The sequence below is a fragment of the Podarcis filfolensis genome, assembly GCF_964270895.1.
Source record: "Podarcis filfolensis genome assembly, chromosome: 1".
Taxonomy (NCBI): domain Eukaryota; kingdom Metazoa; phylum Chordata; class Lepidosauria; order Squamata; family Lacertidae; genus Podarcis; species Podarcis filfolensis.
Window position 1 is genome coordinate 28,965,088 of NC_139604.1, and position 14,871 is coordinate 28,979,958.

At 44.7% G+C, this 14,871-nt stretch overlaps 1 long non-coding RNA gene across 3 annotated transcripts in view; it reads right to left on the minus strand.

Annotated features, from left to right (window-relative positions):
- Positions 1-14,871, minus strand: part of LOC310745362 — a 409,990-nt gene that overhangs the window by 13,712 nt on the left and 381,407 nt on the right. The window contains exon 4 of one of the 3 annotated variants that reach the window (XR_014540091.1): positions 1,272-2,153. The exons of the other annotated variants lie outside the window; for them this stretch is intronic. This is a non-coding gene — a long non-coding RNA (uncharacterized lncRNA). The remainder of the gene's footprint in view (positions 1-1,271; positions 2,154-14,871) is intronic. 3 annotated transcript variants of the gene reach the window in all.

Sequence of the window (14,871 nt, forward strand, 5' to 3'; positions counted from 1 at the left end):
TATGTGGAAATTCACCACTCTGGTATGTGAAAAGTACTTGAGACTAGGGGCTCATTTCAATAGTAGTGGGGATTAAATAACAACACCACACACACACACCCCATAAGCTCTTCAAACAAATTCAGACTTTTTATTTGGTGTGTCATCTTTGTTTCATAAGCACACTAGTTAAGTGCATTTCCTTTCGCGGCTTAATTTTCCTGGCACTTGCAAAGATGATTCTCTTTCTTAGCTACATTGAAACTTTTCTTTCTGCTTTACTTGCCCCTTTTCAGGAAATGACAACAGGAAAACCATGCATAAATTGGAAGGTATGGCAAGGAAGCCACAGTAGCTCTTGAGGGTTAGGTAAGTCAAGTCTTAGTTTTGGTGCATAGGGTCATCTGGTCTGTTCATACCTGCCCTGAGGCTTGTCCCAACCATAGCATCAGGGCCAGTCCTACTATTAGGCAGAGTGAGGAAGCTACAAGGCGGTGGTGCCCTTCAGCTCTTCCTCCTGAGCTCCCTGAGCATACCCTTCTGCTGGAGAATAGAGCTGTGTGTCATGCACCTTGCCCTCCACCTTTGTAATCTTATCGACCATTTGCAATGAACCTCAACAGTCAGAGGATATGGATTAACAGGCTATCTGCAACATGGTTACTTAGCAGTACACATTTACTTGCATGTGAATGAGAAACAGGAAAAAGCCCCCACATCCATTTATGGAACTTCGAACACCAAATAATAATAATGATTTTATTATTTATACCTCGCCAATCTGGCTGGGTTCCCCAGCCACTCTGGGTGGCTCCCAACAGAATATTAAAAACACAATAAAACATCAAACATTAAAAACTTCCCCATACAGGCGTGCCATCCAATGTCTTCTAAAAGTCATATAGTTGTTTAATTCCTTGACATCTGATGGGAGGGTGTTCCACAGCGTGGGTGCCACTGCCAAGAAGGCCCTCTGCCTGGTTCCCTGTAACCTCACTTCTCGCAGGGAGGGAACCGCCAGAAGGCCCTCAGTGTCCAGTTTATTTTATTACACATGAGTAATTCTATCTGATTTTTTTTGTGATGTGTGTGCATCTCAGTTATTCTACAATATTGCTTGTATGGTGCTGCTCTGGGCTCCTTTGGGAAGAACTGTGGGATATAAATTTAGTAAATGAAATGTAGAAATAATAACTAAATTCTGGTGATTTCCAGAATGCCCATTAGCCACACAGTTTCCTCACCCTTATCAAAAAATGACAATGCAAAGCCCGCTGGTATCAACTGGGGACTTACCACCTTCCTTTCCATGGAGTCTTTTGTGTGTTTGCATATTCCATATTGTTTCAGAATCAATTAAGGGGAATAGTCAATGAGCTGGTAGCTGGTAGCTGCGTGCTGCGCTCACGCTGAAGAGGTTTGGCAAAATGATTTCGCCTGGGCTCTGACAGGAAATGCATGAGTCATACTTTGAAGCCAATTGCTTTTCAAATTTGCTCTTTGGCTGCACATCAACACACTCGCTTGGGCCCCGTTTCGCAAGATGGACAGCTATAAGCCACGTTGCCTGACAAAAGTGTCTATATAAGCAGTCGTTCTGAAGTGCTGATTCTGTTATTTGATTTGAGGATTAAACATGCAGTTGCAAGCCATCTGTTTCCCTGGGTTGACGTCCTTGAGAGGTTAGATTTCTACAGATAATGCCTCATAAATGCAAGTGGTATTTTGAGAGATCGGAATTAGCTGAGACATATGCCACTGAAATTATCTGCCTTATCCTGGAGAACTGCTTACATTTTGACATCCCTGCCCAAACTGAAAAGAGAAGTTTACTCTCATTGTTGCTGATTTAGAACCCTGCTGCTTTCTGGCCAAATGCCACGAGACTGAGACAGTACATTTTCAGTTAGTACATGAAAAGCTCTGCTAACTATTCAAGCTGTGGCTCTCTTCAGGATCTTCCTTCAAGTGATGCCTGGGAACAGGAAAAAATCCTTTCAGCTTCTATTATCAGAGAGGCCTCTCACATTGGGCCAACAGGAACCAGAAGGTAGGTGAGAAGCTATTGCCGCGGAGCACACTTGAAATCAGATGGATTTCTCTCAGTGTAATCCAGGGATTGCCAACCTTTTGGGGTCCGTTTGAAAAGCTGCTATGGCCACCACTTGCACATCCTGCAAATGAGCACAGATCTATTACCTACAGCATAATGATTATTTCAAGCCTATTTTCATTGAGTAGAGGACACCCTGTGGGTGCCAGGGATGGCTTGTGTGGGCCCACGTATCCTTTAATACGTACATGTTTCATTATACTGGGGATAGAATCACTATTTGCTAATAACTAAGCCAAAGTTTATTACTGGGCCGATTCTACCATTGGGCAGAGTGAAGTGACCACATCAGGGCAGGGAGCCGCTGTGAGTTGTTGCAGAATGGAGCTGTGTGACCATATGCCCTGCTTTGCACCCTCTGAGTTAACCTGCTGCCCTCAGGTGCAATGGAGGACATTTCCTCTCCTCAGTGTTGAAGAAAAGCTCAACTTTCAAGCCAGCCAGTCTTGGACATGGAATAGAAGAGGCAGCAAAGTGTATTGGGCTGATAGTTACAAAGGTTGCTTAGGGTGGACATAAGCCTGTAGGCAGGGCTGACCTAATATATTTTACTGCCTGAGAAGAAGCTGTCCAACGCCTTCCTCACAGAGGAGGGTCTGGCACCTTCTGTGGGAGAAATTCCCCCTGGGGGTTTAAGTACAAGGCTCAAACCAATTTCCCAACCAGTCAGACTTTATCCAGTAATGCATTGCAGGTCAGAGTTTGAAGAGTCTGCAAGAACATTTGCATTAGGACACACACTATATAGGCAAAATATGTCTTCTGCCATCCTAGCACATCAGCATCTCTCAACCAACCACAGTCCCTGAAAGACAAGTTACTCAACCCATTTTTACTGCACGCATCAGAAGCTTCCTTGTACCTTATGTGGAGTTGTTTTTCACTTTAACATTTGAGCCACTTAACAGGTTCTTACCAGGTTTGTGGTTGGGCCATGCTGTTGCATATGAGACACTGGTCTTACTGATAAGGAGTTTAACAGAAATCCCATGCCACTTCCCTGCGAAGCTTTTGCCACATGCTGAAGATGCACACACATACCTACCCTTTTCTTCTGATTGAAAATTGGTTTTAAATTATTTTAAAATTGTAATTTTATACTGTTGTAGCGCACCCTGGGCCCTTATGTTCAATGGTGGGAAAAATAAACAACATAAAATAAAATTGGATCCAAAGAGCTTTAAAGCTAATATTTATACCCCGCCCATCTGGCTGGGTTTCCACAGCCACTCTGGGCGGTTTCCAACAAAAAATTAAAATGCAATAATACATCAAATATTAAAAGCTTCCCTAAACAGGGCTGCCTTCAGATGTCTTCTAAACGTTTGGTAGTAATTTTTCTCTTTGACATCTGGTGGGTGGGCGTTCCACAGGGCAGGCGTCACTACCGAGAAGGCCCTCTGCCTGGTTCCCTGTAACTTGGCTTCTCGCAATGAGGGAACTGCCAGAAGGCCCTCGGCGCTGGATCTCCGTGTCGGGGCAGAATGATGGGGGTGGAGACACTCCTTCAGCCTAGGAAACTCCCTTATACTGAGTCAGACAATTGATCTACCTAGCGCCATATTGTCTACACCAGTGTTTCCCAACCTTTTTCTGACAGTGGCCCCCATCCAACCTTGTTTCCTTCTTGTGGCCCCACCCCGTCCTGCTGGTAGAAAGGTAGCTATTAAAATGTTTTGTTTGTAAACAGAACGTGTCTTATTTATAATTTTTATAGTTTATACAAAATACAATCACGTAAAAGGATAGGATCATCATGAAATATTGTTGAAGCAGAAAAACATAGAATCATAGCGCTGGAATGGTCATCTTTCTAATGCAACCCCCTGCAACGTAGGAAACTCAGCTAAAGCTAATTGCCCCCCCCATCTCCTGCTTGCTCATCTTCCCTCTAGGTGGCTTCATCAGGTGAGCGTTTGCTGCCCCCCCCAGCTCCTTCTAGTGCCATCCGTCTTCATGGCCTTGTGCCGCTTGGCATGTAGCACAAGCTCTGCTTTAACTGTCAGTCACCATGAGCTACTCTCGGAAAGAGGCTTACCAGCTCATAAACTGAAAGCAATCCTATTTACTGCCATTTCTAGATTCATAGATTGCTTGCAGCTTGTTACTGTTCTAGTAACACTTTCCCACCCACCCCACCCCCACCATGGGCCAGACATCTCAGGTACTTTCCGTTTTTCCTGACAACAGTTAGGTAGTTCGAACGGCCGCATGCAACCTGCATTGTTTCATCTTGTGTAATGGGATTGAATTTAAGTGTGTGTTTGTGTGTGCATATATATACACACACACATAGTCCGATTGCCACACAATACATAGTGCATATTCGGGTCCAAAATAATTTTAATGGTCAAAATGGTAGTGTGTTACAGCTAGACTCTCCCCCCCCCCCTTTTGGAGGAATGTTAAGGGAATTTGCGGGGCTTAAAAAAAATCTAGAAAGGGTTAATTGGCTTCCTTTATATTCCTCTCTCTGGTGACTTTTCTCAGTCAGCATTATTCAGCCCTGCTTCCACTCTGCAGACCGCTGATGGTAGATGTATATTCTGAAAATAAACTTGAATCTATTAAAGTGGCTAACATACAGTGATGTCCCTGTTTTGTAAATTGAGTTCAGGCATAGGCTATCTATCTGTTTGGCAGCCGCAGAGGTGTCTTTTTTTGTTTGAATTTTACTGTTTAAGATTGCTGAGTTGCTTTTGAAGGTGGAGTGGGGTCAGGGTGGTATCAGATTCACACATTACTGTCTTTACTAAATTTATATGAATGGCCTCCTCTGAAGATTGAGGAACTTGAGACTAGCATTTCTGAAGCTTTTCTGACTTTCAGGGATATGATCGGGGTGGTGGCAGCAGGTGACGGGGGGAAGCTGAAGTTTGGGGGCAAAATGAGGAATTCTGTTTTGTTTTAGTTATTCACCTAGATTAATTTATGGCCTATTTTCCCCCAGACTTAACGGACCCGACGCGTGTTACAAAGTACAGATAGACAATGAAATCACAATAAAACCAAATAACACCCACACATTATCAGACCTTCAGCACATTAAAAGATAGTCCCAGCTAAGGGCACATAATTTCATATTTTTATTTTTAAAAAGTTAATTATTTATAAAGCATCTCCAGTTTGAATATGTCAGTGGACTTTGTGTAAGGATGCCCTCAAAGTTGCTTAAAATTCCCACAGTGTGTGTTTAATATAGTGTGCCTGAGGTTCTTATTCCCACTTGGACTATATCAAGCCTATCTCGGTAGCACATTCATCATAGCAATAGCTGCAAACTAATTCTAAAGCATTAAAGCAAAATTGTATGGCATAATAAAGGGGCAGTCCCTCCCACCCCCATTTTCTATTAAAGTACTGATGTTACATCAGGGAGAAGAGTCATCGTTCTTAAGAGAGAGTTTGCATTTCCCAGGGCTTCATGTTTGCCTGTCAGTCCAATCCAACATGTCTCAACCCATCATAAAACATTGTATGGCACAAGAAGGAGGTAGCACCAAGACTCACCCCCAAGTCTCTTGAAACCCTGGAGCAGAGGCAGTTTTAGGGCAGCGTAACCAGTTTCCCCACACTGGGTGCTGAGTGGAGAGGGCACCTGGTAAGCACTTGCCTGGCTACAGGAAGGAGGTGTGAGGGCTCTGAGAGGGTCTTAGAGTTCTCCCTCCTTCTCTCCAAAAACTGGTTAGTGCTTGCTCAACTTTGGGAAGAAGCAGGGCTTTTTTTTCACCCGGAACTCATCGGAACTCCATTCTGGGACCTCTCAGGTGGGCGCCATTGCCATTATAAAAGAACAAGGGTGGTGTTCATGGTGAGTTCCAGCATCTCTTTTTCTGGGGGGGGGGAAGCACTGGGAAGGAGAAGGGAGGGCTCTAGGACCCTGCCAGAGCCTCGCACATCCTTCCCAAAGACCCGCACGGCACAAGGGTTGGAGGCACCAACTTTTGGCCCAGCTCAGGGCACCAATAGTAGCAAAGTCCACCCCTACCTGGAGGGCTCTTACCAGACAGGGTAGATGAATACATGATCTCAGAAATATACAGGTCTGATTGATTCATTTTATAAAAGTTTGCCTTCCATTCTCCAACACTGGCATCCAAGTGGGAGCCTTAGGCTGAATGTTATCAAGCACCAGTCCATCTCTGTAACACCCTTCATTCAAGGGTCACAGGATGGTTTACAATATAATAACACAAAAATACATACCATAGTAATGAACAAAAGCAATTACCCCCCTCCACCCCAGTTTAGATTATTGAAGAAGCCAAAGGCCTGGGAGAAGAGGATGTTTATGTCTGGCACTTAAAGATATGTAATGAAGGCACTAGCCGAACCTCCCTGGAGAGAGCATTCCATAAATGAGGAGCCACTGCAGAAAAGGCCCGTTCTCATGTTGCCACCCTCTGGACCTCACACAGAGGAAGTACATGAAGAAGGGCCTCAGAAGATGATCTCAGGGTCTAGGTTGGTTCATATGGAGAGCGGCAGCCTCTAAGCTATCGCAGTCCTGAGCTATTTAAGGCTTTATAGGTCAAAAGCAGCACTTAGAATTGGGCCCAGAAACTAATTGGCAGCCAGTGCAGTTGGGACAGGATTGGTGTTTCATGCTCAAACCATCTTGCCCTGGCGAGTGACCTGACTGCTGAAATCTGCACCAGCTGCAGTTTCTAAACTGTCTTCAGAAGCAGCCTCACATATAACGTATTGCAGTAATATAACCTTCAATGCAGTATTTCAATTAATGTGACTAGTAAACACAAATACCACTCATACCCCATTTACCTCAGTAGGACCTGCACCTGAAAATCTCCTGAAAGCTGTGTAATATCTTTTTGCTTGATACTTCACACACACACACACACACACACACACACACACACATTTCTAAGTTTTGGAAAAGTATTGGACATGTGCTCAAAGTACAGGAGGACCCACAAGCTCATGTTTGGTCCCATTTTAACCAAAATATGCTCCCCACCCTGTAGCCTTTAAGCATAGCTTCCAACTTTTTTGATGTGAAAAAGATGTGCATCTTCTGGGACGCACTCCTGGGTGAGTCTTGTAATCCATGCCTCACTCTCCCCCCCCCATGTGCTTTTCATGGGGCAAAAGTGAGGAACATAAGCATGAGAGATTGCAGCACTCAAAATGGCCACCGAAATCTTGTGAGAAAAAACACAATGTCCTGTTTTTTTCTGGGGCACTTGGAAGGTATGCTTTAAGGATGGTATCTAGGAGGGCTTTCTCAGAACATAAAGGGACTGGGATGCCTTATAACTCATGCTCTGGATATAAACCTAACACAAAATGTGACTGCCCTATATGCTGTAGTACATCCATATAGTCATCTGATGGTGGAGCGGATGGGTTAACTTTCCTCAGTTATACTTCCCTAAACGTGACTCATAGTTTTTAATCCATAAGCTAGAGAAATGCCCTCCCACATACTGAAAAGCCACTCCACTCACCGTGTCTTCTTAAAAAAAATGATGAAAAAATGAAACGCCAGCCCTACTTTTTGCTCACCCTGGGCAACAAAAATTTGGAGAAGTTGGAATGAAAAACGAATTCAGTGTCTCATTGCTGGAATCTTTCTTGAAGTGAAGTGGAAGCCTTCATTCATCGACCTAATGAATTGAAAATCCTGCTGACCGGTTCCATTTTGGTCAAGGGCCAGGAGCGGTGTGAGTCTGCTCTCCTTTTATGCGTATGCGTATGTCCCATTAATGTTAATGAGAAGGGTGTCTTGCTGTCGCTATGAAAACATTTTTGCCTTTTCCTTTCTTCCCTTGAGCTCTCTGCCGGGCTCTTTTGTCATTGAAAACCTATTCCACCCCCTGTTCATTGTGCTGGGGGAATAAAGGGAAGGACAAAGCTTAAGAGCACGAAAGCAATTTTTGGTTGGGTGTGGCTATGTATACGCCATTCTGCCCATCACTTCTCTAAACAGAATCACATAGCAACCCAGTCCCCCCACCACATAAACACAGACACATACACTAGCTGCACCCCTGCTGCTCCCACTTGCATTCTCATGGACATTTGCTACCAATTTGTGACACGAGGGCACAGAAAACCAAGCTGCTGTACTCTTGTGAATGCTTCCAAGTTAAAACATTCCTGGCCAGTTCAATGGGATTTATACAGTGGTACCGCGGGTTACATGGGACGTAGGTAGCGCTGCGGGTTAAACCACAGAGCCTAGGGATTGCCGATCAGAAGGTCAGCGGTTCTAATCTCCGTGACAGGGTGAGCTCCCGTTGCTCGGTCCCAGCTCCTGCCAACCTAGCAGTTTGAAAGCACGAAGTGCAAGTAGATAAATAGGTACTGCTCTGGCAGGAAGGTAAACGGCGTTTCCGTGCGCTGCTCTGCTTCGCCAGAAGCGGCTTAGTCATGCCAGCCACATGACCGTGTACGCTGTACGCTGTCTACCTTGGCCAATAAAGCGAGATGAGCGCCGCAACCCCAGAGTCGGCCACGACTGGACCTAATGGTCAGGGGTCCCTTTACTTTGGGTTACAGATGCTTCAGGTTACAGAGACTTCAGGTTACAGAGGCTTCAGGTTACAGACTCCACTAACCCAGAAATAGTACCTCGGGTTAAGAACTTTGCTAAAGGATGAGAACAGAAATTGCGTGGCGGTGGCGGCAGCGGGAGGCCCCATTAGCTAAAGGGGTACCTCAGGTTAAGAACAGTTTCAGGTTAAAAATGGACCTGCAGAACGAATTAAGTTCTTTACCCGAGGTACCACTTTATAAAGTTCTTACTAGTGTTGTAGGTTCTGTACAAAGACTGTATACACACCATACATTTAAAACACTTTATCCCCCACCCCCAAAAAATCCTGGGAACTATAGTTTAACCTTTACAGAGCCACATTTCCCAGCACCCTTAACAAACTGCAGTTCCACATAGGGTGTTTACACAGCCAAAGGTTAGCAAACAGCATAGGCTCTGCTCATTGGGCTTACAATCTAACAGAGCCAATATAAAAGCTTCTGGCAGCAGGACGCTCCCTTACACTGAAGCCAGTGTCAGAAACTCTCGGCTCCCAAACGCCTTAGGCGTCGAACATTCTGGCTCCCGAACGATTGAAAAAACGGAAGTGAGTGTTCTGGTTTTCAAACGTTGTTTTGGAAGCCAAACATCTGACAGGGCTTCCACGGCTTCCGATTGGCTGCAGGAGCTTCCTGCAGCCAATCGGAAGCCGCCCTTTGGTTTCCAAACATTTCAGAAGTCAGACGGACTTCCGGAATGGATTCCATGAGACCTCTGAGATACAACTGTATAAGCTAGGCACCAAATGGCTCCTTAAACCAGGGTTACAGTTCCCAAAATGGAATGCCTTGGGACAGACAGCCCTAAAGTTGTGTTTTTCAATATGACTTTCTGGTTCCTAAAATTCAATCTGGTTGTACAGATAAAATATAATGGATAGAATTCTACAGGATGTGGCGCTAGTGGGTGAATACAGTCAAGATCTCTAGGCATTCACCTCCAAATGGTGGAGGCAACAGGTGCTATCCTGCCACCAGGGCATGTACACTTGGTCGCAAGTGGCCGATAGGCTGTTGCAAAATGCACCATGCAAATTTCAAATGCTGATTGGAGCCCCTTCCATGCACAAAGGACCCCTGCTCTTTGTGGAAGGGCAACTTGCAATCCAATCCACTGTGTAGTTCTACTCCTCGGCACGCCCTGTTGCTCAGTTTTATCCCCACCAACTGCAGTATGACAAGAATGACAACTGCCAGCTTTAAATGGTTGCAATGAGGATTTTGAGATGGTACATATGAACAGAAGAAACCTTGAAGTGGTGTATAAAAGTAAGGCATAACTAAACAACGAACGTTCTGAAGCACTTTAGCCATGTTAGGGGCAAGAATTATTACAATTACTGTGTGTAACCCAAACCAGACTGGTTGCAAATTTTCATACCTTCTCCTTTAAATAGATTAATATGTCTCATAACATTTGAAAATTATGAAAACTGGTAAGGTACATTGCTGGCGTCGGTCCGCCTCGGGAGACAATGGAAGAGGGCATCTTTGGGGGTGAAGTCAAACTTTTGGAGTGTTACAGTGCCTGTTGCGGTATGTTGTGCCAATGTAATTAAAAAGTTATACGGCTTAATTTCATTTTAACTGCCTAGTCTGCGATCAAAACTTTGCAAATACAGTATATTAAACACACATCTACAGTATGTGCTGTTTATTGGGCACCGCATTGATATAATTGCAAGGCATGTGTCCACACACACCTAGATTTTGAATGGAAGTATGAATATTATTAAGATATGTCCTCTACTTCCTTGCATGCACTTTAATTCCCCCCCCCCTTTAACTGCAAGGAGAAGCCATCATAAAGGAATCCCTGCCTTGCTTTGGGTATAATAGAAGGTGCCTTCATGTTCTAACACCTTGCCAGTTGGAGAACTAAAATAAACCTAAAGGAAGAAAAGCTCCATTTACCACAGAAACCCCTAGTGAGATCGAAACTGTAGTTCATTTCTTCCAATAATAATAAAAAAGACACATCAGTGCCCTTCTTACTGGCAACTTTTTCTCTCTCCCTTTGCCATTGGAAGGCAGAATAAGGGAGGCAAAGCAGTATATTTAATTGTAACCTGCTATCTCTTAGAGTTTTCTACTCTCCTGCTTGCTTTAGCTTAGCGGGACATCCTGCTCTATTTTATCCGACTAACAAGGACCATGAGTAAAGCAGCTAGAGCTAGGGGTTAAATTTCTACCTTAAAAAAAAAAAAGAAGAAACCTCCTTCAATGTATTCCATGAAGGATAGCAATATGGGATGCTACTTGACCTTCTCATTGTTCTATAATTTGATTGGCTGGATGCTGTTTGTGCTCTTTTCCCAGTCTCAGCATCTTGCAGTGCGAAGGAGGGAGAGACGCTTAGACAATGACCAAGCCCAACGCAGGAGATTTTGCACAGAGCTAGAAAAAGAAGGAAAACCCTCCATATATCTTGAAACAATGAGTTGTTCCTTGATAAAACAAGGCAAGTGTTGATAGCCCTCTACTTATGAATGAGAGGACACTTGGGCGAAATTAAAGAGAAGATCTAGCAGTTCAGCAATGGCTTTCTCTTTCTCTTCCTTTATTTTTTTATTCTTCTTTTTTTTAACAAAAAACCACCAGGTTTTTCTTTTCTTTTTTAGAACCTGCACTTCTCTCTCTCCCCCTCCCTCTACTGATCAGCTGAAGCTTAACATCGGTAACCAACTGAGATACTTGTTGTATTGCCTGTAGAAAGCACTCTCCAGTTTGTCAGTTTTAACAATCTCTGCACCATTGTTAGAGTCCTCAGTGTGCTTGCTGCTACTGCTTCTTTTTCATTCTCTTTCTGCTCGCTTTTCATGTTTGGTGTCATTGTCGTGAAGGGGGTAGGATGAAGCATATATGAAGATCAAGGTAGGGGGAGCAGGGTATTGTTCTGATGCCTCTGTTCTGAGGACCAGGCAATGAGCAGGAAGAGCTTTTCTTAATCATTATTTTTATAAAGTGTGTTATACCTTGAGGAACAGGAGGGTGGGGAAGCGTAAGGAGGAACTGTGTAGGGGGAAAGGGGTTGAGATGGGAGCACATTTAGAATCTGGTTGTGCACACAGAAAGCTGGGTTGTGCTGCTTTGGTTTGTGCACAGGCAATTTTCCGTGCTTACGCAAGTGGACAACTTGGTCTCTTCTGTACATGCTTGCAGGAACCGAAACACAGAGTAGTGATAATAAAGAGTGACGGTACACCTGAAGGCAATTGCCTTTGATAACCTAAGTGTGTGAAACCACTAGGAAATTGACCGGTTTGCACAACCACATTATTTCCAAGCCGTGATTAGTTTTATTATCAGTGAATGTGGGCATAGAGAAACAAGGGCCTGAGTCTTCCACCATCGGCCAATAATTGCATTTCAGCACAAGAGTGAGACACTTCAGCAAGACTTTTTCAGTTTGCTGTGCTTTGCTTGGGGTGCTGTGCTGAGATCTGGAAGCAGGGAGCTTGTATGTTTTGTTTTGTTTTGAAGAAACCTACTGAAGCTCCTATCTATTTACTATTAATTGGAAATCTGTTGCAGGCGATTTTGAAAGCACCGGTTTGTTAGGTGAGATTATGTAGGTCGCTGGAACTCTCACTAAGAGGCAAGAATGGGCATCTTGTAATCAACTCACAGTAATTGCAGCTAAGCATATGGCCACAAGAAATTGCCCTATGCAGATTCAAACAACTAGTCCATCTAGCTCCATATTGTCAATACTAACTGGCAGCAGTCCTTAAGGGTTTCCATGCAGGATGGGGGTCTTCCTCAGCCCTAAGCGGAGATGCAAGAAATTTAAACCAGGATCTTCTATGTGTACTCTAACCATTGATCCCCAGACCTTTCCCATTGATTCCCCATGGATATTCCATGATGGCAGTACAGTGGTACCTCGAGTTAAGTACTTAATTTGTTCTGGAGGTCCGTACTTAACCTGAAACTGCTCTGAAGCAGCACTTTAGCTAATGGGGCCTCCTGCTGCCGCCGCGCCGCTGGAGCATGATTTCTGTTCTTATCCTGATGCAAAGTTCTTAACCTGAAGCACTATTTCTGGGTTAGCGGAGTCTGTAACCTGAAGCGTCTGTAACCCGAGGTACCACTGTAGTCTCTTACTGTGCATTTCCTCTTGAATTTCAGAGAATTCAACAAAATACAGAACACTACCATGTGCATTTATATGCACACTTTAACCCAGTATATGCTATTTTGTACACATAACCTGAAGGGAGAACAGCATGACAAAATTCAGAAAAATGCAAATGTTGAAGGATGACTGTGTTTCAGTTAGCCTTTTTCTTTGATGGCAGGGCAGGAGAGTGTGAATTGGATAAGTACGCCTTTAAATGCAAACTGAATTGAATGTATCCCCCATCTCTAATGATGGCACAAGAGGACTTGAGCTCAGGTTATAAAAACCACCATCTTGCTGGCTTCAAGAGTAGCCAATTGTTGCAGTGGAAATGGCAAGAATTCTGTCTCTTCACAGGTAGAAGAATTTGCTCAATGTTGGGGGGGGGCAACAAGCTATATGCTGGCATACTCCTGTTGCTGGACTGATTAGTAGCTGGAGTAACTTCCAGTGTGCGCTTCCTTAACTACATGTGCTCAAGGAAGGGACTCTCAAGAGGCAATTGGTAGGAAGGAGAATAACCAAGGCTAGTCCATGCTCTTTCTCACTTCTCCTCCTCCTTGCTCTTTAGCCATCCTTTGTTCAGCGTAAGGGCCAGCCCTACCATTGGACAATAATGAGTTTGGTGTATCAGGTGGCAGGTTCTGGTGTGTGTGGAGTGGCAGCAGCAGTACTCCACCCCAGTGGCGGAGGAAGGGGGGCGGGTGGTCGGCCCACCCCGAGTGCCATCTTGGGGGGGGTTGTTCACAAGAGGGCACCCTGTGGGGGGCTAGCCCCTCTGCCTCCGGGCGTGGTGGTGTGAGCCGCCACCACCGTGCAGCTGTGTGCAGAGAATTCTCTGCTTGTGGCTGCACCCTCTGCCACTGTCCATACGGTGCTCCAGTGGTGCCGTCGGCAAACTGCCCAGTGACGCATGCGCAGTGGAACTATGGGCGTTGCTGCGCATGCACCCTACGTAGCGGTGCTGCACATGTGCCGTACATACGCTCACGCGTCGTCGGGCGGTTTGCCCCACTCCCTGACACTCCGCACCAGGTGGTGGTTCTCCTTCCTTCGCCCCTGCTCCACCCACCATGCCTCCTGAATCCCCTTCTGCTAGAAAATGGAGCTGTGCACCTGCTTTGTGCCCATTAAACTAGCCTGCTGTCCTCAAGGTGTGGTGGAGAACTCTGTCCCATAGCTGGGGGTTGAAGTAAGCCACCCTCCAGTCCAGTTGGTTTCTGTAGGATGGAGAGGGTGGCATATTGTCCTAAACTCCAGGCAGCAAAATGTCTTGGAGCAGGCCTGCTCAGTGGCTTCCCTCTGGCCCTCTATATTTAGAACTGGCGTGCATTGCTGTCCATGTGTGGAAGGATTAGATTAGGCTTCCTCAAACTCGGGCCACTCCAGATGTTTTTGGCCTACAACTCCCATGAACCCTAGCTAGCCGGACCAGTGGTCAGGGATGATGGGAACTGTAGTCTCAAAACATCTGGAGGGCCGAGTTTGAGAAAGCCTGGCTTAGATCATGGCCATTTCCCAAGGAAACGATTAAGCAATAATGAAACCAATAAAACCAATAATAACCTGACCCTGAGACTTGGGGCTGGATTGTGGTCAACGTTTTTAATACTTTTCAAGACCTTGGAAGCCTCTCTTATCTCAACACAGTTACGTTTTAGTTTCAAATATTCTTATACTACCACATTAGCTTTTATTATTGAAATAATTATAATCACTGTCTTTAAAAATGTTTGAAGTCTTGCCAACTACGCTAGGTCAAAATCATAAATTTAAATTCAGTTCATTAACATTGTCTTAAGGATCCATTTTTGAAGTTATTTCTGTGGGCATGCAGGTTTCGAGTCCTAGGTGTAAAATATTTTAACGTTAAAAAAAATAAAGACACCAATCTCTTGTTTTGCAGAGGACAAGGCCATCAGCAGACTATGTTCTGCTGCTTGCCGTCCACAATACTGGGCGGAGCATGGCAGAAAATAACTTGGGTATGTTGTTGGTGGTTTTTTTACCCTTCCCATAATCACTCCCTACCTGCCTTGGTTTACTGGCCTAAACTGTAGTTTGCTTCTTACTTTTAAAGATAATTCAATTCTGTATG